The following is a 27,233-nucleotide window of genomic DNA, read 5'->3' on the forward strand; positions in this document are numbered from 1 at the left end:
AATCTTCTTATATAAAAGGTGAGTGGAAAGAAACATTAAAAATGGTTCTGAAAATACTTCAGGAGACTGCTTCTTGATAATCAAAACACTTAATTTCCTTACCTTCCTGAACAATTAGAAATCTAACAGAAATCAGAACACGGTTCCCTACATATCTACCTATCCTTAAAACACTACAGTAAGAGTGGAATCTGTGTGACTACCATTAACTGTTGATCCTTCTTAGATCCTTAATAGAATAAACAACTCACTTTGTCTGGAGGTCTCAAACTGGGTGGAAGCCAAAGCTCACTTTAAAATTGTTATTGTCAATGACTACAACTGAGCGGCTACAGAATCCCTTTTCATACTGCTCACCATTCATCTCCTTGGTACACTTCCCAACAAAAAGGAAATCTCTATAGATGTTTCTCTATTTGTTCATTTATTTATTGCAGAGAAAAAGCTTATTTTTTTCCTATAAAAAGTATTTTTGGGGGTGTGTTAGAGTATAGGGGTGTAAGCTTTAGAACTTTTTTATATCTTTCTTCAAAATTCAATTTTTTAAACAACTTGTTTATTTCCTTTAATTAATTTCTATCTGGAACTCTATCTAAAGACTGATTTTCCTTCAAATCAGAATTTCCTTCTATTGTTACTTGACATTTTAAATCATCACCCCTGTTCCGATCTATCATCTATCTGTGTCTTATTATATATAGATAGGATCTCCTAGATATGTTCTTCATATAAACTTATTCAAGTTTAACTTCCAGTGCTTTTTTTTTTTTTTGAGCCCTAGGCGAATGTGTTCTACTTTTGTTCTTCAGTTTTCTGTACCAATCAGTCTACTATTTACTGCTTCAATCAAGGACTTGCATTTACCAATCAAGTTTTCCATTTACATGTAATTACTTTTTATCTTAAATTGATTTTTCTTCATAACTGCTTTCTCTATTTTTATGGATGCAGCATCTTCTTATATCTTTTAGGGAATATAAAATAGAAAATTTCTATAATTGCTCCGTTTCCTTACATATGTCTAAAGTGGCTGAAAGAGAGCAAAAGGATGACAGATTGTTTTTTCTGAAATTTTAATGTTTACCTACTATCTGAAATATCTTTCACATTTTTAATAGTTTTTGTGCTCTTCTGCTAATTTGCAAAGTAGTTCAGTTTTTGTGGTTTTATCCCCCTCGTCTTGGAGGAAGCTAAAGTGTGTTGGATTTTGCTTAATCAATTAAAAAAAAAAAAAAAAACTAATGGAATACTTCCCAGGTGACAAGAACTCTTTCAGACTCTACACGTATGACTGCAAAACAACTGGCAATGACTTATTTCTTTACACTTACATGATAGAGAATCATTCCCCAATAGAATTTTCTGCAATAACAGAAACAATCTGTTTGTCTGATATGGTATCCACTAGCCACATTTAGATATTGAAACAGAAGAAACATAAATTTCTATTTAATGTGGGTAATGTAGCCCAAAAATTAAATTTTAAATTTTATTTAATTTATTAAATTTAAATAGTCACAAGTAGTTAGTGTCTCTATATAGGACCATTCAGGTACAGAGGGTGAGAGATAATAAGTAAAGAAAAAAAAAAGGCATTTTCAGATAAGGAGAAATTCTAAGTGCAAAATAAAGCAATGAAAGAGGGTAGACAATAACTGGGTGTAGAAAACACTGTCTTTAGTTTGTATAACAAGAAAAGCCTCTCTGAAAGGTAAGAACTGAATTGACACCTGAATGATAAGAGGGAGCCACCTGTGCAAAGACATGCCGTAAACATTTTCAAGGAGAGCAAGAGCAAAGGCCCTGAGGTAGAGGCAAACTTAGAAGGATTCAGAAAATAAAAGGACAGTACAGCTGAATGTACACACACACACATATGCACACACACATAATTATATATCAAACTTTTTAAAAAATTTCTAATGCATGGCTGTGGAAAAACTAGTCTAACACTTAGCTTTCATTATAAGCATGTCCAATGGTATGCTTATGATAAATATCTCTACCATGCCAACTATAGAGCCTCATCTTGAACAAGTTTGCTACATAATGATACAATTTTGATGAATTTCACCTATTCATTCAGATGATCTTTCACAAGGGCAACACCAAAATGTAGGCGTTATTTTTATCAGGCAGTAATTTGTATAATTTCAGTAAAGATTGACTCATTTTTTTCTAAGTGTGGTGTGACTCTATATTACCCATCTTCCCTTCCATTAGGATCTAGATATATGGGACCATAAAATTATGTAAGTTGTAAAACTCTTTTTAAGAGGAATAATAAGAAATTATGAGCAAGGTTAACTATTTGAGGGGATATTTATTCAAAATAAAAAAATAAACTAAAACCAAATTAGACATTAAAAAAAAACTGGAAAAAGTAAATATTAACAAAACACAATTAACATTATTATAATTTACTATACTTGATATAACTTTAGAGTACCTCTATCCTAAAATTGTTGATTATTTATAATTTGGTTGTCTTTTCATATGTCAACTATTTTGTAATATATTCTATTGAGAGAAGAGCAAATAATTCAAACTTTTTCTTCTAGCTTTGCTGATTTTTTTAAAAATTAAAGGCAGTTTAGGAAAAACAATAGCATCATGATTTATTTTTCACAATGTCACATTCCTAACTTACTCTTCCATATACTCCGAATGTACTTCTTATGGCATAGTGCATATATCTGCTTTTGAAGAAGGTGGTCCAATGGGGCTAGATCCTCACCATCCATACTCTTCTCCTATAGAGATGGATGTGGAGATGGAGGGATGCTAATAGGAAGCAGGGAGGTGGCTGTTGAAAGCTAGGCAGATATGGAAGTAATTCAAATAGCTTACCAGGCACTTTCTTTGTCCAAGACAACCGCAAACCTCTGACATCTGTGGAAGCTCCCTACACCTAAAACTAAATCTTCATCAACTTCATGGTTTACTTTTTTTTTTTTTTTTTTTTTTGAGAGAGAGAAAGAAAAGGGGGGGGGCAAAGGGAGGGGGAAAGAGAGAATCTTTTTTTTTTTTTTTAAGATTTTATTTATTTATTCGACAGAGACAGAGACAGCCAGAGAGAGAGGGAACACAAGCAGGGGGAGTGGGAGAGGAAGAAGCAGGCTCATAGCGGAAGAGCCTGACGTGGGGCTCGATCCCATAACGCCGGGATCACGCCCCGAGCCGAAGGCAGACGCTTAACCGCTGTGCCACCCAGGTGCCCCGGAGAGAGAGAATCTTAACCAGCCTCCATACCCAGCAGCACAGAGCCCCATATGGGGGTTAGTCTTATGACCCTGAGATCATGACCTGAGCTGAAATCAAGAGGCAGACACCTGACCAACTGAGCCACCCAGGTGCCACTACTTTCTCTAATCAGCACAGTCTGTTCCTCTTGTCTTGAAAGATGATTTGGGTACTTATTAATTTTGTAGTTTCATTAATTTTTTAGCATGTTTTGATTCCTCAAGAGTTTAAGATAATATTTTTAAAAGTTCATCAAAGCTGTTTTATTCTTGTAGGCATAAGAAGCATGAAGTTAGATGCTTATACTGTGAACAGTGGTGGTGTCTGAGTCTTGTTAAATGTTTGTATTAATTTCTCTTTCTTTCTCATATCAAGAATGGTAAAATGAATGGCATAAAGAATAGTTTTATGATCAGAGAAAAGATGGGTAAGTGAAGACTGAGAGGCAAGAAAAATTTCCTTGACTGATATTATTATGGTGTGGTGTTAACTCCTTGTGATAGGATGGTGTACAAAACTAATGCTTTCTCATGTAGCGTTGTTGGAGGAGGTCATTGAGAAGATGTAACCACCAGTTGACCTGTGAGCTGGATCCAGGCATTTGGAGGCTCCTCACCCCCTCCTGGTCCTTGGAATGTACTTTCTACCCAACATTCCCATATCCAGAGCTGTTCCAAGGATACAGCCTTGAGAGAATAGTATGTTGTTATTACTATCTAAACAGTATATTTGACTAAATCCATTTAAGGTCTCTATATAAACTCAAGATTCTGGTGGGTGATGAGATCTACTCAACTTGTAGCCACCCAAGACAAACCTCACCTATAAGTTACCTTGGTTCTTAAACCTGCCACCTACCAATCCGGAGTGGTCTGCCATTTTCTTCAGTCTTTCCTTGCTCTCAGTGTGTGGGGGTCAGTTTCAGATTTCACCTGGGGAACTTCTGAGGTTCCACACCAACAGGAATGCACTTTAATTTCCCCAAACATTTCCACACTGGAAATTTCCCTAAGTAATATGTAGCTTGGGCTTTTTTCATCTGGCTGCCTAATTCATATCATTTCCATCTCAGATTCTATGCACAGTAGTAAATTCTATCTTCTTTCTGCTGATGTCACTTGTCATTCTTGGATGGAATTCTTTAAAAATAACCCAGCCTAGTTCCTATCTGCAGGGCCTACTTCTAGTCTTCAGGAACGAAGACACAGACTGCTATTCCAGCATTTTACCCCACTTAGAGAGCCACTTCAGCCATGCTTTTTCCTGAATAATTTTCAGACATGAATTGGATATCAGATTCTCATGCAACCTAAATTTCATGCAAACTATATCAGATTCTTTGGGGGATTCTTGTAAAGCCAAATGCCACAGAACTGTAACAATTTTTCTATGAAAAGCTAGTTGTCTGCAACTTCAGCCTTTTCTGTTTTCACATCAGGGTACAAGGCATTGGTCTAAGATTCTCAAAAATGATTTATTCATTGGTAAATTTGTTTGATAGTTATCCAACTCTTCTACATCTTTATTGGTTTTCTGTCTACTTGTCCTATCAATTATTAAGCTGGAATTACTAAATTTTTGAATATAATTGTGGATTTGTCTATTTCTCCTTTCAGTTCTAACAGGTTTTGCTCCAGGTATTTTGAACTCTATCATTTAAAGTGCAAGAATACTTAGGATTATTTTCTCTCAATTAAAAGTCTCCTTTATAAATAAGTAATAGTCTTATTATCTCTGGTAATATTCTTTGGCCTAATGACCTGTGTCTTACAATAATATAGTCTAATGGCTTTCTTTTTTTTTTTTTAATAAATGTTTTATTTGGAATATTTTAGATTTAGGGAAGCCAGTAAAGACTGTCCCTCTATATTCTTCACTCAGGTTCCCCCAATGTTAAGATCTTTCATCACTGTGGTATATTTGTCAAAACTAAGAGGTCAACACTGGGTCATTACTACTACCTAAACTCTAAGCATTTTTGGATTTCACCAGTTTCACATGTAATGCCATTTTTCTTCCAGATTCCAATCCAAGATACCACATTGCATTCATGTTTCCTTAGTCTTCTCAGATCTGTAATAATTTCTTTGTCTTTCCCTGTTTTTCATGATCTTGACTGTTTTGAAGACACTTTAGTCAGTTATTTTGTAAAATATCTCTTAGTTTGCGTTTCTCTGATGATCTTTTTTTTTTTTTTTTTAAGATTTTACTTATTTACTAGAAAGAGAGCACAAGTGGAGGGGAGGGGCAGCGGGAGAGAGACAAGCAGACTTCCCGCTGAGCAGGAAGGCCAAGCCGGGGCTCCATCCCAGGACCTTAGGATCACAACCTGAGCCAAAGGCAGACGCCCCTCTCTGATGATCTTTTTATGTTTAGGCAGAGTTTATGTTTCCAGAGTTTGGAGGAAGAACATCACAGACGTAAGGTGCCCTTCTCATCACATAATATCAGAGAGGTACAAAAATGTCAGCATGAATGATACCACAAGGGATGTTAACCTTTATCACATGGTTAAGGTAGTGTTAAGATATATCCTCCAGGTTTATTCCTTCCAAAGTTACTGTCTTTCTGTTTCCATACTCTGTTCTTTCAAAGTGAGTCACAAAGACAAGCCCCAATCAGGTGGCAAGGGGATTAGGAAAGATGATTAGTCTCCATCTCCTAGGGAGAAGACTATCTAGATACATTATTTGGAAATCTCTTCTAAGGAAGATTTTTCTTTTTCTCTCTCTTTAGTCATTGAGTCTCTTATTTATTTATATCAGGACGGTTTCATACATTTATTTCATACTTTGTGTTACAATCAATACTATGTTGTTTGTTTTGTTGCTCAGAACAATTTGTTTTTCTTTTCCACTGTTCATAAGAAAAACCTTAGGTAGATCCCAAGGCTTTCTTCTTTTCTAATATAGGCAGTTCATATTATAGTTGTCTTTATATCTTTCAAAGCAATGCTTTGTGTTTCAAAAATTTTAATATGATGTTTCTTTTCATACTATTTGATCTAATTATACCTCTAATTTCTCTTGTGATTTCTTTTTCATTTAAAAGTGCATCTTTTAATTTTAGCATTTGGGGTATTTTCCAAATAATTATTCATTATTGATTTTTAGTTTAATTCCATTGTAATCAGAATGAATGTTGTCTATGATTTCAGTCCTTCAAAGCTGAGGCTTACATGGCCCAGAATATGGTTCATCTATGTGCCAGTTTCCACATATATTTGCAAAGAACGTCAGCTGGGGTATACTACAAGTGACCTAAATGTCAGTTAGAACAAGTTGGTTTTTACGGTTCTTCAAGTCTTTCACAGTCTTCTTCTTCTTTTTTTTTTTTTTTTGGTCTACTTGTACCAGTTACTGAAAGAGGAATGTTTTCCTTCATTGTTGTTATGAGCTCTGTTGAGCTCTGTTGTTATGTTCCTACAGATTTAGGTTTGTCTTCTTGATAACCTTGCCCCTTCTTTATTGTGAAATGTCCTTCTTCATCCCTATTAATATTCCACATTTGGTAAGTTACTTTCTCTTATACTAATATAAAAAAATCCAGCTTTCTTTAGATTAAGAATGAATTTAATATTTTTCCAACTTTGTCATTTTATAAAACTACAACTCGTGTAGAAGATAAAGTTAGGTACTGACTTTTAATCTACTAGACAATCTTAACTTTTTATTTGCATGTTTATACAATCCAATTTAATGTAATTATTGTATGGTTATGTTTAAATCTGCTATCTTGCTGTTTGTTTTCTACTTGTAGTTTTTGTTCCTTCTTCCCTCTTTCCTTGACTTGTTTTGAATTAACTATGTTTTTTAATGATCAATTTTAGCACCACTCTTGGTTTTTTAGAGACTTTTTCAATGTTTTCTCTAGGTTTTATAAGATATATCTGTAACTTTTCAGTCTACCCACAACTTCATGTATACTGTTAGAAACACAGCATATACTTATATTTCCCCTCCAAATATTTTCTAATAGTTTTCATGCATTTTCATTTTATACATGTTAAAATTTCTTATGTGTTACTATTTTTTCAATTATCTTTAACATAGACTTAAAATAAAATATGTCTATTATATTTCCCACATATTTTTCATTTTTGAAACTTTGTTTCTTCTCCCCCTGGCTATCCAGATTGTATTTTATCTGTTTTCTTCAGTAATTTTATTATGATACATATTTATGTGGTTTTATTTATTTTTCCTCTGCTTGGATTTAGTTGACTTTCTTAGATCTGTGGGATATAGATTTCAACACATTTGGAAAACTTCTAGCCATTATTTAAGTAATTTACTATTTTTTTCCTTCTTCTCCTTTATTTCCTTCTAATAGTCTAGTTACATGTATATATTTCTGCTTAATATTCCACTATCTGCAGAAGTTATATTCATTTATATTTAGTCTTTTTCTTGTCATGTTTCATTTGCATAAATTCTATTGCTATTTCTCTAGGTTCACTGGCCTTCTCTTCTGCAAGTGTCTAATCTTCTTTTGATATCATATAATGTATTTTTCATTTCAGACATTCTCTTTTTCAACTCTAAAAGTTCTATGTGGTCTTTTTAATGCTTTCCATTCCTTTCCCAATTATGTATATATTTTCCTTTATATCTTTGACTCTATTTACAAGATTATTATGTCTAATCATTCCATCATCCTCACCATTTCTGGGTTATTTCTATTGATTGCTATTATTTTTATTTTCAGCCATTATTCATCTCTTCCTGCTTCTTCACATATTAACAACGTTTTATTGGATTCCAGATATTGGAATTTTACACTTTTGGCTGCAGGCATTTGTTGTATTCCTTTAATGAGCATTAAGATTTGAGTCCATGGTTCAATTACTTGCAGATGTATTTGGTCTTTGTGAGGCTTCCTTTTGTTTTTGTTTTAACAGAGGTTCCAGGGCAGCTTTTATTCTGGGTCAATTTAACCCCTTTCTGAAGGCATATTCCTGAAAACTCTACCCCATGGCCCATATAAAAAGATCTCTACACCCCAGGAACAGAGATGATTCCAGCCTTGTTTAATCTCTGAGAATTGTTCATCCTACTGCTTTCTGATGGTACTTTGTGCCGCCAGGAGGGTTCCCTCTCTCATGTGTTTACAACAGTACTCAGCCAACATCTTCAGCAACCCCTCTGGAAGATTTCTAGAGATCTTTCACTGTGAGGCACCATCTTCTTGTTACTTAGTCACGCAAATTCTCAGCATCTCTGAATTTAACTTTCTCCTCAACCCAGGTGAAACCACAGGGCTGTGTTTCATTCTCCCTACCTGCCCTGGGGTCTGGAAACTACTTCAGGTAATAAGTTAGGCAAGTGTAGTGTCCACTCTATTTCCTTCTCTTTTCTCAAGTATCATACTCTTATAGTGTCTTTGCCTAAAATTAGCAAATCATTGCTGTATAGATTTTATCGAATTTGCTATTTGTTTATAGGGGAGTGCACTAATTCCTATAGTGTTTAATAATTCACTGATGGAAGTAGAAGTTATATCCAGTTCTTCAGTTTCTAACAAGTGGTTTTTTAGAAATAAAGAATATTTTTAATTAAAAATTCATCTAACCAGCCAAATAGGCAAGACAAGACAAAACAAAACTTTATAAAAATATTTGGATAAAATGAAATATTGTGTCATATTGTACCAAAGAGTGTTTCATCACTTTTATTTATATTAAGTAAATATTTTAATTAACACCTTCTCACTGTAATTTGCTTATAGCAAACTAACTATAATAAATGAATAACAGCACCCATGTAGACAGTTTTTTTACTACTTTAGTTAGCCTGCTTATATTCTCTCAAAATTATTTTTGCATGCAGGAGCATAAGGGGAATTGAAAATGCATGTATTTCTAGAAATTACCCTAGTCTTATATTATTTATCTTTATTTCTGGATAGCATACAACAAAATAATTTAGAAATGAAAGATTATTAAAGAACTGGTAACATCCACTAATACTGAAATTTTTACTTGTGGTTTATGTATGCGTGGACTTTAACATGTCTAATTTTTTGATAAAAGGTTATATTTTTCCACTTGCTCTATACACATTTAAATACATCTGTTTTCTTTCTAAATGATAATTTTCCCTTGTCCTAGCCCATTTGGATTGTTATAACAAGAATACTGTAAACTAGGTGGTTTAAAAACAACAAACATTTATTTCTCACCATTCTGGAGGCTGTAAGTCAAGACCATGGCACCTGAAGTTTCAGCAGATTTGGTGTCCCCTGAGGGCTCTCTGCCTAGAAGTCTGTCTTTACTTCTCTGTAACCTCATAGCAAAAGACCTTTCTTTATTCTCTTTCATAAGAGTGCTAATCTCATTCATGAGGGAACCCTCATGACCTACTCACCTCCCAAATGTTCTACGTCCTATAAATATCACCTTGGGGGTTAGGATTTCAACATGGGAATATGAAGGCAGACACAAACATTCAACTCAAGCAGGCTCTAAGAATATAACTTGAAACTAACTACTTTTGTTGTTGTTGTTGTTGTTGTTGTAAGCTTAAGGTGTACAACCTGTTGATTTGATAAACGTATATTGCAAAATGATTACTACCATAGCATTAGCTAACACTTCTATCCTGTCACATAATTACTATTTCTTTTTTCTAGTGAGAACATTTAAAATTTACTCTTGAGCATTGCTACAATTAATAAGTCAGGAAATGACAGGTGTTAGTGAGCATGTGGAGAAAAGGGAACCCTCTTACACTGCTGGTGGGAATGCAAGCTGGTGCAGCCACTCAGAAGACAGAATGGAGGTTCCTCAAAAAGTTGAAAATAGAGCTACCCTATGACCCAGCAATTGCACTACTAGGTATTTACCCAAAGTTACAAATGTAGTGACCCTAAGGGGCACATGCACCCTAATGTTTATAGCAGCTATGTCCACAATAGCCAAACTATGGAAAGAGCCCAGATGTCCATCGACAGATGAATGGATAAAGAAGATGTGGTGTGTATACACACACACACACACACACACACACACATACACGTATGTATATATGTGCATATATGTACATACACACACACGTAATAGAATACTACTCAGTCATCAAAAAAAGGAAACCTTTCCATTTGCAATGATGTGGGTGAAACTTTATGTTAAGTGAAATAAGTCAATCAGAGAAAGACAAATGCCATATGATTTCACTCATATGTGGAATATAAGAAACAAAACAAATGAGCAAAAGGAAAGAGAGAGAGAGGCAAAACAAGAAACAGACTCTTAACTATAGAGAACAAATCTAGCTCCACCCATGTCATTGCAAATGTCAAGATTTCATTCTTTTTTATGGCTGAGCCCCATTTTTAGTTTTTTTAAGTAATGACTTTTTAAAAAAAATAAAAATCCAATGTTATAGACATGTTGCATGATTAAATGTAATCTAATATGTCCTAGCAGATATAAAAAGCTTTTATTTCCTAATTTATAAGGAAAAACTTTCAGTATACTACATTGCTAGCCATCATGCATTTCAAAATTCAACATAATACCTAAAAATTTCTGAGAAAGCAGTGTGTAAAAGTTTTAAGGATTTCCTTAAAACTTATTTCTACCATTGTTATCTTTGCCCCCAAAAAAGAGGGCAAGAGGATTTTCCTCTTTCTCAGATCCGAACGGAAATGTCTTTGTGGCAACCTGCCCACATTAGAGACAACATGTACAAAGGTGAAATTTATTACCTCTGCCAGGCCAACATGCTCCAGGAAGAAATGCTTTCTCTGCTCCTTAAGCAGGGATGACTATTTCAAAAGTCATTTCTATGACTAGTCTTCTCACTTACTCAATTATATTCCTTCTAGTAATGAAGGTATAATATATGATAGTTGTAGTTTCTAGATAATTTTCTTTGTTAAGATTCAGGAAAAACTTAGCTATCCCTCATTATCTTCTTCCTCATGACTGGCTAAAAAATCTATTCACAATGCCACAATGTGTGCTGATAGAATTCCTTATTATTTAAAAAGTAGTTCCCAAAGTTTTAGGAAGGGAATATACGAAAAAAAAGCACAGCTTGTGAAAAAAAAAGAAATAAAGCCTATGCCAAAGCATCTCATGCACAATCATTTTTTTTGGATTAACTTTGTGTGGTCCCTGCATTGTATGTAAATATGCCTCATAATGGTTTTCTTTAGGTGTTCCAGCAGAGTATAAGTAAAAAACTTAAAACAGGCTTCTTCATTTATTGTCAGAATAAGAAAAAATGCTGATTTTTGCAATACCTTGATGGAAATATCCAGAGACAAACCAAGAAGCAGATTAACTACAGAGAACAAACTTGATTTTTACCAGAGGGGAGATGTTTGGGGGGAATGGGAGAAATATGGGACAGGGATTAAAGAGTACACTTACTATAAAGAAATAAAATAAAATAAATAAAATAAAATAAAATATTTTTAAGAGATACAGTCAAAAAAAGAAATATCCATGGTTCAATATCTGATTAATATTATGTGGAGTAATAATGGAAGATAAATTTATCCTTTATTTAACCAATAATTTTGATCAAAGCTATCTTATCTCATAAGTTTTAGGATTCTGACTATTCAAGATTTTTCCTACAGACACAGATTTGGAAAGACAAATATGGGAGAGGATATTCTGGAGAAATTACCACTCTTTGTCTTATAATATGGCTCTATATCCAGACTTTGAAGTTAAACCGAGGACCTTAGTGAGCTAAGCTGAATTTGGGGGGTCCCAAATATTGTTTTTGCCTAAGTAAGGAAATCCTAAGTTGCCTAGGACAAAAACAAGCTGAGATGACTCTGGTGCCTATCCTCTAGACCCCATCCCAAGCTGGAAGCCAATATGTAATTGTGTTATGGAATTTTTCTGTGGTTTATAAAGAAGAAATTGAAAAAAAAACAAAATAAAATGGTAACAACTCTGAAACAAGGAACATAAAATGTGCTATCATTAATTTTATTTGCTTTTTAGCTCTTGCTCATTAGAAAATAGATGTTCCTATGGAAAAAGAAATAATCTCTGCAAAGTCAGTTGATGAAAATGAATTACTACATTTCACAGATGTTTTCACTTTAAAATGGAATATTATGATGGTGCTAAAACTTTTTACCACCATTACTGTAATTTGCATGTCATTACTAGTGATGTTTATATTTTGAGCAGTTGAAATGTTTTTGAGCTCATCATAACCTAGTACTAATGATTCTCAGTACATCTGTGGAAAACCAACATCTAGGCAGTTTTCTCCAGCTCAATCATCTTTGATGAGTTTGCAGTGTCTTCCAAAATATTCAACTAAGATTTTGTGTGTACTTAAAGATTCTGCTTTATGTGTACACAATCTGAAACTTATATGGAAGGTAACAAATCAAAATTATGTGGCAACATATGAATATACTTGAATTTTGGCATCTGTTCTAATGAAAGCATTTCAGTGGACTCATGCTATATTTTCAGAATAGCCAGATCATTTTAATTCTGGATTCACAGGGAACTGATGCTTTGTTTGCAAATAATGAAGTGAATTAGCTTTAATTCAGAGTCTGAAGTCCAGGGGAAAAAAAAAAAAATCTAAAGGCTGCAGGTGCCAACAGAAGAAGACTCTAAAGGAAATAATTTCAAATGTAAGATATTTCAGGACAGAAATAATCAGTAAAATTGACATCAAAATTAAAGAGTGAAAACCAAAGGTAATCAACAATTAACAGATTTTTTTTTTAATAAATAACCATAAAGTGGAACCAGAGCTCTTAGTCCATAGTTTCATTACCTATTATCTTCAAAACAAGGGTAATTTTCAAAAGCCTCTGAACTGTTCTGGGTGCAACCACATTTTTCATTTTTCTATTTTCCACATAATCATGAAACTATCTTAACCGTTAACCACACACATAACAGTAATGCTAAAATTATCCAAGCAGTAGCTTGCATTATGCAGCATTCCCTGTATAAGCAAAGTTTCAATTGCACAAACCTTCTACTTCAGGACCATATGTGTATTTGATTAGCTTCAAGCAAAATAAAAACTCTAACTTAAGCATGTTAAATGTGAATTACTCTTCATGTAAAAAAGTTCAGAAGTAGGCAGTCCAGGGCTAGTATGACTGCTGCTCAATGACATAAAGGACCCAAGCCCATGTCTATCTGCTCTATCCTTGTTAGATTGTTTCCATTGTTTCTTAAGGTCACCTCATAGTTGAATAACATGCTGGTGAGGCAGCAAGAATACCAGATTTTCAGAAAGAAAGAAAGGGAAGAGTACATGCCCTCTTCTCTTTAACAAAATTTCCTAAAATTCCAACATAGCAGTTTCCCTTACATTTTATAGGTGAGAATATAATCTCATCATAACACTGAGCTGCAAATGTTGGGGAATATGTAAGAATAAAAATTGGAGTTCTGGGGGCGCCTGGGTGGCACAGCGGCTAAGCGTCTGCCTTCAGCTCAGGGCGTGATCCCAGTGTTCTGGGATCGAGGCCCACATCAGGCTCCTCCGCTGTGAGCCTGCTTCTTCCTCTCCCACTCCCCCTGCTTGTGTTCCCTCTATCGCTGGCTGTCTCTATCACTGTCGAATAAATAAATAAAATCTTTAAAAAAAAATTGGAGTTCTGATACTGAAGACACAGAGGAGAATGAACATGGGGATTGCAACTAATAGTTCCTGCTACAGAGCATATTTGATTTTTTTATTCTGGGGCTGGAATATTTGTGTCCTGATTCTGCAGTGTTTGATTCAGAATCAAAATCTAGAGTGTTATGCAACATAATACTATTGATTCTAGATTTTCTTAAGTGCCCCAGATATTTTACTGCATGATGCTATTACTTTCACATATGTCAAGACCAAAACAGAGACACAGAAGAACTTAATCTTTTGATACTCAGTATTCTCTGGTTCAAATATGTCTAATTTCTAACTAAGCAGACTCATTTATTTCTAATATACTACTTGCACTTTCTGTTGTAGTCAAACCCGACATCTCTCATCTTTGTTTTATAACATCATTCCTATTATCCAAAATGAATATATATATATATATATATATATATATATATATATATATGTATATGCTTTCTATATGATTATATAAAAGTCGTACTGATGTTAGCAAGGACAACTAGCTTCTGTTACATCCGCATTTTTTGGTAATTGGACTCATGACCAAGCAACCTATTTGGGGCTGCTTATTATCTACATCCTTGCAACTTTGAGCACAGTATTTGTTGTTAAAGTTTGAGTAAATTTCAAAAGTCATACACAGTACTGCTATCTCTGAAGAATCCATTAACAACTGAAATCATGGCCATACCAGACTTTAATTTTTTTAAAGTGAAGTACACCTATGTAACATATTTTCCCCCAAACTACATGTGCCTCAACTGCCAATCAGATAGACTCTTTACCACTGAATCCGATGAAATATATAAAGCTTTTAAAAAAAAGTGTTTGATTGATAGGAAAGTTGTTATACATAAATCTGACACTAGTTAAGTAACAAGCGTTTTGACTGACAGGTTAACAACTGAACTATCCACCTTTACTCTTCTTGCTTTCAAACATCTCCAAAATTGAATAAAGGATTCCAAGATTCTAATCCCTACAGAAAGCCTTTTTTTTTTTTTTTTTTGAGGAAGGTGACAGACTAAAATCAGAAGAAAAAAGTAGATAAAATTCTAAGTTTGAAAAATAACTATTTTTTTTTAAGATTTTATTTATGTGACAGAAGAGAGACAGCTAGAGAAGGAACACAAGCAGGGGGAGTGGGAGATGGAGAAGCAGGCTTCCTGCTGAGCAGGGAGCCCAATGCGGGGCTTGATCCCAGGACCCTAGGATCATGACCTGAGCTGAAGGCAGACGCTTAACAACTGAGCCACCTAGGCACACCAGAAAAAGAACTATTTTGATCTATCTAGTTTGGAAAATTAATTTCATATTTAACATGTTTTAACAGCCAGAAAAAACACATAAATTTTTGTATTGTAAAAGCTAAAGAAAACAAGTTAAAACAAACAAAAAACCCTGCCAAATAAATGAAAATTAAAGTCACAATACTATCTAGATTTTTAATATGATAACTTATTTCTATATTTATTAGTAATAACCTCATTTTAGTTACAGTTCAAATTTTGGCTATAAAAGACTATCAAAATTTATGGGAAAAAATGAGTAGCAACTGCACATATACTATTTCCAATACTGTAAATTCAGTTTAAATGTAGGTGCTTGTCTTTTTAATTTAGTTTCATCACAGATAGAATAAGATTTTTACATTCAATTATGTTCCAAAAGAAAAATAAATGTTATATGTTACTCATTAAAGTAAGCTTCATAACGACCAAGCTTCTTAATTGTTTAAATTTTTTTATTACTATTATTTTTGTAAAACTCTGTAACATAATGATTTCATGTTAATCAACAATTGTGTTTCTGTTTAGTAGAACTCAATTGACATGGTACAAATCTCTTATAACAATGGAAAATCCATGTTATAGCAAAACTTGGAAGAATGAAGGTGCTTAGAAAGGAAAAAAAAAAAAACAATGAAGTGAAGTTACTAGTCAAAAGAAGAAACCAAAGATAAAACTGCTTTGCAAAGTACTAAAATATAATATTAAAAGTTATATTTTTAAAAAAACAATGAAATAACATTTCATTGATTTTTTGTTAAAAAGAAGAAAATTAAATTAAGCTTTTTTCCCCCCAATCATAAGGCACTTATGTTTTCTATTGTTGCAAAAGTGGGATTTATTGGAAAAGGATTACAGAGTCTCAGACATTTTGCATCACCTAAGATTAAGTCAATCTGTAAGTAACAACAAAGCCAACATAACACTGCCTTATTTAAAAGAAAAATCAAAGTTGGCCTCTGTATCTGAGAAACTGCTATCATTGGTCTACTTTAAAAAAAACAAAAACAAAAACAAAACTCTTCAAATACTTTAAAAGCTAATACTGGCTCAAACTTTCTTAACTCTGTCTTCTAAACACGCTTGCCTACAAGAATCTCAACCCCTCCCATCGTTCCTGTTGTTTTAGTCTGATGGACATGTGTCTATAACTGCACTTCTTAAATTTTGGTACTAAGAGCTAATAAATGTAAACAAAACCAAGGATAAGTTTCAGTAACTATGTTGCGCCAGGCACTGTTTTAAGCAGTGGTAATTCAGAGGTGAATAAAACAAGCAAAATCTCTGCTGTTATGGACCATATATTCTACTGGATGAAGCTAACCATAAACCAAATCTAAGTAATATTTTATTTAAGTTTATATAGTGAAAAATGTTATGAAAGTAAAACCAGTGGAAGTAATTAGAAAAATGAAAGAGGTGATATCATTTTGAAATGGTGATTATTCTATAAAGAACTTATCAAACTCAACACCCAAAAAATAAATAATCCAGTTAAGAAATGGGCAAGAGTCATGAATAGACATTTTTCCAAAGAAGACGTCCAGATGGCCAACAGACATATGAAAAGATGCTCAACATCATTCATCATCAGGGAAATAAAAATAAAATAAAAAATAAAAACCATGATACCACTTCACAACTGTCAGAATGGCTAAAATTAACAACACAGGAAACAACAGGTGTTGTCGAGGATTTGAAAAAAGGGGAACCTTCTTACACTGTTGGTGGGAATGCAAACTGGTACAGCCACTCTGGAAAACAGTATAGAGGTTCCTCAAAGAGTTAAAAATAGAACTATCTACAATCCAGCAATTGCACTACCAGGTATTTACTGAAAGGATACAAAAAAATTTGAAGGGGCACATGCACCCTGATGTTTATAGCAGCATTGTCAACAATAGCCAAACTATGGAAAGAACTCAAATGTCCATTAACTGATGAATGGATAAAGAAGAGGTAGTATACAAACATACACACACACACACACAGACACACACACACACACAGTGGAATATTACTCAGCTATCAAAAAGAATGAAATCTTGCCATTTGCAATGGCATCAATGGAGCTGGAGTGTCTTATGCTAAGTGAAATAAGTCAGTCAAAGAAAGGTGACTATTATATGATTTCACTCATATGTGGAATTGAAGAAACAAAAGAGATGAACATCGGGGAAACGGGAAAAAAAAAAAAAAAGAGGCAAGCAAACCATAAGAGACTCTTAACTATAGGAAACAAACTGAGATGAGGGTTGATGGAGGGAGGTGGGTGGAGGGATGGGCTAAATGGGTGATGGGGATTAAGGAGGGCACTTGTTGTGTTGAGCACTGGATGTTGTATGTAAGTGATGAATCACTACATTCTACTCCTGAAACCAATATTACACTATATATTAACTAAATAGCATTTAAATAAAAATTGGAGGGGAAAAGAAACAGAGGAAATAAAAAAGAACTGGTGATTATTAAGACAAAAGAATGAAGGGAGGGAGATGGGTATATAAGTGTACAAGGAAAGCTCATTCTATGAGATGGAGGCTCTGCATCAGGAATATCCTAGGATTAGGTACCTGGGTGGCTCAGTCGGTTGAATGTCTGTCTTTGGCTCAGGTCATGATCCCAGGGTCCTGGGATCAAGAGCCCCACACAGGGGTTCTTGCTCAGTGTGGAGCCTGTTTCTCTCTCTCCCTCTGCTGCTCCCCCTGCTTGTGCTCTCTCACTCTCTCCCAAATAAATAAAATCTTAAAAAAAAAAAAAAAAGGAATATCCTAGGAAGATGAAATTAGAAAAGTAGGCGTGTGTGTGCTGGCACACACACCTGCTGAGGGGCATGCATGGGGAAAGAGGAGAATGGATTACACCAGATCTTCACGTCATGAGAAGTATTTTGTTTTCACTCGAAGTAAAGCTATTGGAAGATTTTAAAAAGGATTTTTATAGGACCACTTTCCTCTGTGTGGAAAATAAAATGAAGGAGAAGTGTGAGTAAGAGGAAGGAAACAAGTTAGAAGGCTTGTATAAAAAATAATGCAGGGGAGAGATGGTAGTATTGTGTAATAGAGAAGCAGTATGGAGGTTTATGGAGAAACACTCAGGATTAAGATATTTTGAAAAAGATCACTTACTCAAATTTTACTGCAAGAGAGGACTAATCGTCAGTAGATTTTCATAAATCCTTACCAGAAAATAATGTTTAAATAGCTGTCTATTACAGAATGACAGAAGTTATATACAGTTGCTATTTTAAAGCATTTTAAGAGTAACTTAGATATCTCCTTTTCAAAAATTACAAAAGTGGACTTTTTACATTATATTTTGATTTGATGTTTCTAATATAACTACTGTCTCATTTAATCTGCAGGATTTATGTAGGCAGAAAAGTAATTTTCCCTCTAAATTTCAAGAGTCTATGGACAGGGTTTTTGCTTGGTTGTTTTAATTTATAATAAGATGAGCCAAGTCAAATTTAGTGAGTTAAATACCCCCAAATTTGTATTTTTAAATATAGTTTTCAACAAAAACAGTTTTAATTTTAAGTGAACAAGTACTATACTTTACCAAATTTCTTACAAATGCAATCTCATATAACAAACATTTCAAGTATCAGATTTACCAAAAAAAAAAAAAATTACAAAAAAAGATTCTGTCTTTTTTATTAAATAGCCTTAGAACAACATTATAGTAAGATTCAGAACAAGTATAGCTCTAACTTGAATTTTCTGAAAAGTTACCTAATATTCACCAGTCTTAATTCTTACTTTTCTCTAAACAAAGGCAAAGGGATGCTATGTTCTTACAGTGCAAAAGTCCTTTTTAATGGCTTTAACTTCTTTCTCAAGATTTTCTCATCTACTATGAGATGAAACTTACTGTCCCTATAGTTAACACAATTTTAATTAAGCCTAAAGCAAGGAATTTTTTTTTAAAGATTTTATTTATTTATTCGACAGAGATAGAGACAGCCAGCGAGAGAGGGAACACAAGCAGGGGGAGTGGGAGAGGAAGAAGCAGGCTCATAGTGGAGGAGCCTGATGTGGGGCTCGATCCCATAACGCCGGGATCACACCCTGAGCTGAAGGCAGAAGCTTAACCGCTGTGCCACCCAGGTGCCCCTGAAGCAAGGAATTTGACCCTTACAGTAATTTCTTTCCACATAATAAATTCATCTTTGAGCTGAAAACCATAAATAAAAGTGAAGGGGGAGTGTATATTAATCAAATAGAAGAAAGCAATGGAAACCAGAACGATGTTCTCATTAGTTAGATTCACCATTCTACATAGTTACTGAGAGATTCTCAGGATTATGTGCATTAAGAAGTCTCTTGAAAACACTTGTGTTTAATACAGAAGGTATAAATCTCAATCCATGAAGTCAGGAATAAAAGAAATATATATTTTTCTTAATTTTCAACATATCTATGTTACTTCTATTTGGAGCCCCCCTAATAGTCATTAAGACTAACAGACTTAATTTCAGTCAATGAAAAATCCTTACATTTCTCTGTGTACTTTTTCCAACTACCATGACACTGATGTCCTACCAAAGAATTGGGTGAGAGTCTTGTGGTCCATCAACCATCTCTCCATGTATGTGGCATTTAGACCCATATTCCTTCAGAAAGCTTTGTTATACACAAATGAAATCTTCGAGCCACACGTATACTTTCCATGTTGTTTCAATAATTCTTGTAAATTTATGACCCTCACTCTTTTGTTTAATCATGATCCTCTTAAATTGACACCATAGAATTACCCTCTTTGTCCAATTTACTAATATAGTATAAGGGGGGGGAAACCTCACACAATAGTCTTTTTTTTTTAATCCACTTATCCATAATTAGGGGATATGTATCTGTTTTGTTAACTATTATGGGCACAACTTGAAAAAAAAAATTCCCTCTTAGATGACGACTGATATGTTACCTGTTCATTTAGTCTCTGAGAACCACAAAGATTAATTTTTCTTCATTTCCCCCACTGCCAGTTTTAGCCAGAACCTGTACCATCACAACTGTCAACTGATCTCTCTGACAGGAATTTTTGCCCCTCGATCACAATTTTCCTCCCCATTCTTATTCTCTAGTCATGTTAATGCCTGTGTTGATGGCCTTTATCATCCCTCCAAAAGATTAATTTTGTAGCCTATTTCTCAGTCTCAACACCCCTAATGAATGGGCACAAGTTGAATATGATCATCATTCCGAACTACTCCAACCTCCAAGATTATAAATTCACTCTTGCATGTTAAGCTTTCTTACAAGGGAACTACATCCACCATAAAATCTTTAATTATAATCTCCATATGAATGATTTTAAAACCCACATATCTTTTCTTATCCTTTCTCCTCAATCAAGACATCTATTTTCTGAATTTATCAGAGATGACACTGATAATCTAAAACGCAATTGATTATCTTTCTTATCAAAATTCCTTTTCTATTTCCTTTTTGGTCAAGTTTCCTACCATACTTTCAGTCACAAGGGCAAAACTTTAAAAAATACCTTTAACTTTCAATGTACATTTTAGATTTTTCTTCCACAGACTAAACTATTTTTTCCTCTGAATTTTTTTTCTACTTCAAGACCTCATTTCCCTAATCCAGACAATTACAAACATTTTCTAATTTTTTCATCTATTTTTTGCATCTTTTTTCTATATGTTATCTCACACACTGCTATCATGATTGTTTTCCCAAATATGGCTAGATCCCATTATACCACTCAAAAATTAAAAAAAAAAAAAAAGATAACAAGTGCTTCCCTTGCCATTAGAATATATTCAATCCTTTACAACATTCAAAGCATTCATTGATCTATACCTTTTATCAGTGCACCATAACCTCAAAACTCCCAGAATATTTCTCTTAACATTTTAGTTTCTAAACTTCATACACCTATTTGTGATCCTCAGACTACTATTCCCCTTCCCCACAGTGTTCTCACAGAACATCTCACTTAGTAATTTTATCACTTTGAATTAGACACACACACGGATATGTGTGTACACACACACACACAAACACACGCACAACACTGTTCTTTCAAAAATAATAAAAATGACATGTAATCCAATAATTCCACTACGGGGTATTTACCCAAAAAAATGAAAACACTAATTCAAAGAGATATATGCACCTCTATGTTTATTGTAGAATTATTTATAATAGCCAAGATGTGGAAGAAACCTAAGTGTCCACTGATAAATGAATGGATAAGGAAAATGTTATATACACATGTGCACGTGCATACACACACACAGAGACACACACATAATGGAATATTACACAGCTATTAATAAGTATGAGATCATGCCATTTGCAACAACGTAGACAAACCCAGAGGGTATTATGCTAAGTGAAATGAGTCAGACTGAGAAAGACAAATGCCATATGATTTGATTCATATGTGGAATATTAAAAAAAATGAATAAACGAACAAATACAGAGCAGAATCAGACCTATAAGTACAGAAAACAAACTGATGGTTGCCAGAGGGCAGGGAGGGGAGGTAGGAGGATGGACAAAATGGGTGAAGGGGAGTGGGAGATACAGACTTCCAGTTATGGAATGCATTAGTCTCCATTATAAAAGGCACAACATAGGGAATATAGTCAATGCTACTGTAATAGCATTGTGTGGTGACAGATGATAGCTACATTGTGGTAAGCTTAATAACATAATGTACAAACTTATCCAATTACTATGTTGTACACCTGAAACTAATGTAGCACTGTGTGTCAACTCTACTCAAAAATAATAATAATAAAATTTTAAAAATGGTCTTTGGAATGACGTCCATATTAGTCTACATTACAGACCATCACACCCATCTACAGTTTTTAAAATAACTAAAAACTTTAAATACGAGGTAATTAAGAAAAACAAACAAAAAAAAACCACAACCCAATAATTTAGGTGTCACAAAAACAAAACAAAACATCAAGCTGTGGTCTTAGCGTCCCTACTCTCCAGCTTCTGGTCTCATGCTATACTTTACAGTCTGGCATCTGGGCTGCAGGGATGGTTGGGGCCCACCTTAACCAAACATGCAGTGTTATGCTTCCTGTGGAATAAGACCCAGTTCCGTAGTTGCCTCAAAGACTGCTGCTGGGAGTGAGGCTTTAGGGATGGGGAGGCAAAGACAAGGGACTGAGCTCCAGGACACATCATAACAGAATCCATGCTATGAAAAGTTCAGGGGCCATGATGAGACTAAAATTCAAACCCTTCTTAGAGTTCTGCCTTTTCTAGTTCTGCACTAGCACAAGACTATACAAGAAGTTAGTACTTCCCAAAATCCCTTTTGAAAGAATGTAAGTCAAATTATTATTGTTTCAAATATTGTATCAGACTTAGGGACACATTAATCAAGACATTCTTGGGAAGCCTGCATGGTGTCTGCCTTCAGCTCAGGTCATGATCCCAGAGTCCTGGGATTGAGCCCCACATCAGGCTGCCAGCTCAGCAGGGAGTCTGCTTCTCCCTCTCCCCCTCCCCCTGCTCACGCTCTCTGTCTGTCTGTCTCTCTCTCAAATGAATAAATTAAATCTTAAAAAAAAAAAAAAGACATCCTTTTCTGTAGGCTCAGATGATTTACATAAACCAAACATATTGAAACTCTAAACATAAGGGCAGTTTTCAGAATCTCTTTCCTTGGGAGAAATTCGTATCAACAGGCCACAGGACAAAAAAAAAAAAAAAAAAAAAATCATTTCACTGCCTTTTGCTTGTATTGTCTCTCTTTCAGTGGATACAATAAAGAAACAAATTAATAACTAAGAAATCTTACAGATACATTCATTGTTGTGTATCTTTAGAAGCATAGATTAAAATCAATAGATTAAAAAGTCTGAATCATTAGATTACGGTGCAAACGAATTTTGAGATAATGAAAGGAATACTTCCTTCTGTCAAAATTCCACATATTGTGAAACAGAGGTTTCAAACTGAAATTAAATCTGTGCAGCTTTTATTTGTCATTAAATGAGGAAACAAATGGTTACCAATCTCTGAAAGTAGGATAAACAAGAAGCCACCAAATGTGTATGTGAATTAAACTTTACTAAATCTCTGTAACATATCTTTAGCTGGTCTTCTTGACTTTCTTCTCTCTTTGAAATATGACTATATATATAAAGTATATATCGTATATAGCATATATATGTCACAATATATAGCATACAGTATGTGTATGTATGTGTATATATACATACACACACACACACATACATCCCACAAAAAGAAAGAGGTTGTACAGTATATAGACAGAATGACAGATACACAGAAAGACAAGATACGAGAAGGAGGGTTATCCTCTGGGGAGATTACATGTTCTATTATTTGAAAAAACAAACATATTATAAAGAATAAAAAGTAGATTGTAAAATATCTTAATTATAGTAGTACTTTCACTTGAAATTGCATTTACAGTACATCATGTGGATTTACCATTTGTAAGTTTTCTTACAAATGCCACTAGCCATATGTGGCAATTTAAATTTCAATTGAATTCATTAAGATTAAATAAAATTAAAAATTCAGTTTCTTCCTTCCTCTAGGAACATTTCAAGAACTCAATAGCCTCAGGTGATCAGTGGCTACAGTTGTGCAAAGCCATGGACAATACTGTAAAGACTTTTAGATGCTAGAAAATTCCCAAAAGCATGCTGAATTATTGCATTTGAAACAAGTTCTTTTTTTTTTCTTAAAAAGACTTGTATTGGGAAACTTTTCTAATTTCATTCTAGTAAAAGACAAACTTAATTTATTCAGTTAAAGAATACATTCGCTAATTATCAGGTCCTCTAATACATTTGGTAACCATGCCTCACAGAGGAGTACAGGCTTAAAAGAAAAGCAATCCCTTGTTCAAAATTGAACAAGTTATGAAAAAGCTCAAAATTAATAAAAAAAAAAAAACAAGAAGACTATGATGAGCACAAATATTCTTCATTAGTTAAAACTTTTAAAAATGTGGGGCGCCTGGGTGGCACAGTGGTTAAGCGGCTGCCTTCGGCTCAGGGCGTGATCCCGGTATGGGATCGAGCCCCACGTCAGGCTCCTCCGCTGGGAGCCTGCTTCTTCCTCTCCCACTCCCCCTGCTTGTGTTCCCTCTCTCGCTGGCTGTCTCTATCTCTGTCAAATAAATAAATAAAATCTTTAAAAAAAAAAAAAAAACTTTTAAAAATGTGTTTATAACTTACAAATACCTGAAGATCTTCATTAGTTTAAAAATGAAATGACTAAGCAGCATTTGCATGTTTATAAGATGTTTGTAAAACTGGCTCCTTTTTGATATTTCAAATACCATAGGACTGGGCCACTTAAAAGATTTAACTAATTGGATAAATTACTAAATTATTATGATCTATAACCTTCATTAACATCACAAATCACTGTCACATTCTCATTAATTCTAGTAATTGTATTTTAAAAACTAACAATTATAGTTTATATTTATACTGCATACTTACTATGCAGATTATCTCATTTAGACCTCATTAGAACCCTATATTTATTATCTATTTTCTGAATCAGAAATCAAGACTCAGAGCATTTAGTTAACTTGCTCAAGATCACACTTCTGGATAATAGTGCAGTAAGATTCTGAAATGTGGCAGATTATCTCAAAGGGCTCTACCTGAAACTTCCATGGTAAGACAGATGCCTCATTTATTTATTCAACAAAGATTTTTTAGCATTTTTTATGTGTCTTGGGTGTACATGTGTGAGCTTATACCACTATATATATATATTTTTTACCCTGGGAATATAACAGAAGAAAAAATACACACATACTTTCAAAACACAGTTGAAGCGTTACATTACTCATTTTAATATATGAGGGTAATATAAATATAAATTATAAAATTTGATGTTTTAATAAAATGTTGTAGAGTCTTGAATATTTGAGTCCCAGGAATTACATGGCTTGGTTATAAAGCAATCACTTTGTATATAATTTGGTTTTAAAAATAAAATCTGGTAAGCAATGAGGAAAGAGGCAGATCATAGGCAAATGAAATATTTTTTTCTTTCATAATAATAAACAAATAATAAATGAAACTTAGAAAAAATATTTTCAAAGGCAACTAATTATAAATATCTAATTTCACAAGGTACCAGCTTTGATAAAATTCTGCCAGTTAGAAGGGAATTCTTGACTCCAAACGGAAAGCCTAGTACGTAATATTTAGTATGCATATGACATATTTGTGAAGACTTAACTACCTGAATAATGTATTTAATCAAGAAACTTAAATGCAATGTGTTTTTCAATGTCTGCTGATTAGAAAAATCATTATCAGCTCCCTAAAATTTAAAACTAAGTGCTAATAGTATGCATAATGTTCATTTAGAGTTTAGATTTAAGTCTTGAAATGAAAGCTGAATATAAAAACTCCAATATACTTCTTGGTTAAACTCATAATGCATTCCTCACACTCCATGAACAACAGTGAATAAGAGATATCTTCAAATCAATGAAAACAATATGTAAATTTTAATCATAGTTTTTAGATGAATAAAATCATTTTTTGAAAAACATATTTTCTCTTCTCTTCACATGCACAGTTGAAAGAAGCCCTAACAAATATCTAATAATTATGAAACTCAGCATATGGGCTTCTTCTACAGTACAACATGATAACAAATTTCCTAGGACACTATACTTGTGGAGGAAAGATAGCAAAAAACAAAACAAGAAAAAATTGTGACATGCCCCTACAAGTTAGATTATTTGAACTGCAGTTCATCCTTTTCTCACTCCTAAGACACTCTCCTCCTCCAATCAGTGCTAAGAATAAGGGAATGAAAATGTTGCTGAATATTGTTCAAAATATTTCAGAATGTGCAACGTTGCCCCTATTCACTGATAATAATTAACATGGCTGTTGTCAAGATGCCTAACGTATATTTCCCTCCAGGAAAAGCTGTTTTTTCTGAATGCTTTATCTATCCTTTAGGAGGGAGGACTCCCTTCTTGGTGTTCATTCTAAGGAATCCTAGCACAAGTTCCTCCCCATAAATAATTCACTTGGTAGGGGTAGATCTTTCCTAAGAAAGTAAAGACTCTGGAGCTGCACTTCCCAAGTTTGAGATTATGGGCCTTACTGCTTTAGAGCGATCAGGTATGAACCTCAGATGAACAAACGTGGGAACACACACACTTCCTGTCTGGAATTTCCAGGCAGCTTCTACTTCTCTCACCAGATGAATAATGAATTTGTTGTTTCTGTCAAGATTTACCATATGCGTACTCTGTTCCAGGCACTGAGCTTGAAATGGCACATGTAACGATGAACCTGCCCTAAGAAAGCTTAGTCCAAAGACAGAAGGAGCAATCTATTCAATAAAGGCACAACTGACAGGGGCGCTTGTTTGCTTAGATATCTTCCATGTTCTCCCCATTCAGAAAAACTTTGTAGCACTTGGAAAGTTCTGAATAATCTTCCTGGAATTGGATAGGAAGACAGAGAAGACAAAATTCTTAGTGATATTGCTGAGATTCATCTGAAATGGAACGTATTTTCTCCCATTTCTTAATGCTCAAACTCGTGCCGTCAACATATTAAAAAAAAAAAAAAAAAAAACCTAGCCAAATCTTTCAGAGTGTTAATCCTCTGCGAAGTGAAAATGGATTGAGTATAGATTCTGGTTTTGCTGGCCAACTAGAACAATTCACATAGTACCCATTCCTTCAATACTATGAGTTGGTGCATTCAGACTGGAAATCCATATATGGAACCCTTTGCTTATGCAACCGTTGTGCAAAGTATATTTTTCCAGACCACACAAGTAACTATTAAAACCTTTTGGAAATGGTTCTTAAAATCATATCTTAGCACGTGTATGACACCACGATTTCTACCTTCTGAATTCAGAGGCAAAAATTCCTAATCACTAGTCCTTTATTCCATGTGACTGCATGTTCTTTGAAATAAAAAGTGCATGGATTTTAAAACAATTTTCACAGTGAAGTTTACACAGTCATGTTACCTTCAGTCTCTGTGCCTTCAGTTTTTCATTTACAAACAAGGATAACATTTTGTAAAATAATGCAATCCATACAAAACACTTGAAGCAGT

Source organism: Ursus americanus, chromosome 1 (genome assembly GCF_024610735.1).
Source record: "Ursus americanus isolate L20-20 chromosome 1, mUrsAme1.1.p, whole genome shotgun sequence".
Taxonomy (NCBI): Eukaryota; Metazoa; Chordata; class Mammalia; order Carnivora; family Ursidae; genus Ursus; species Ursus americanus.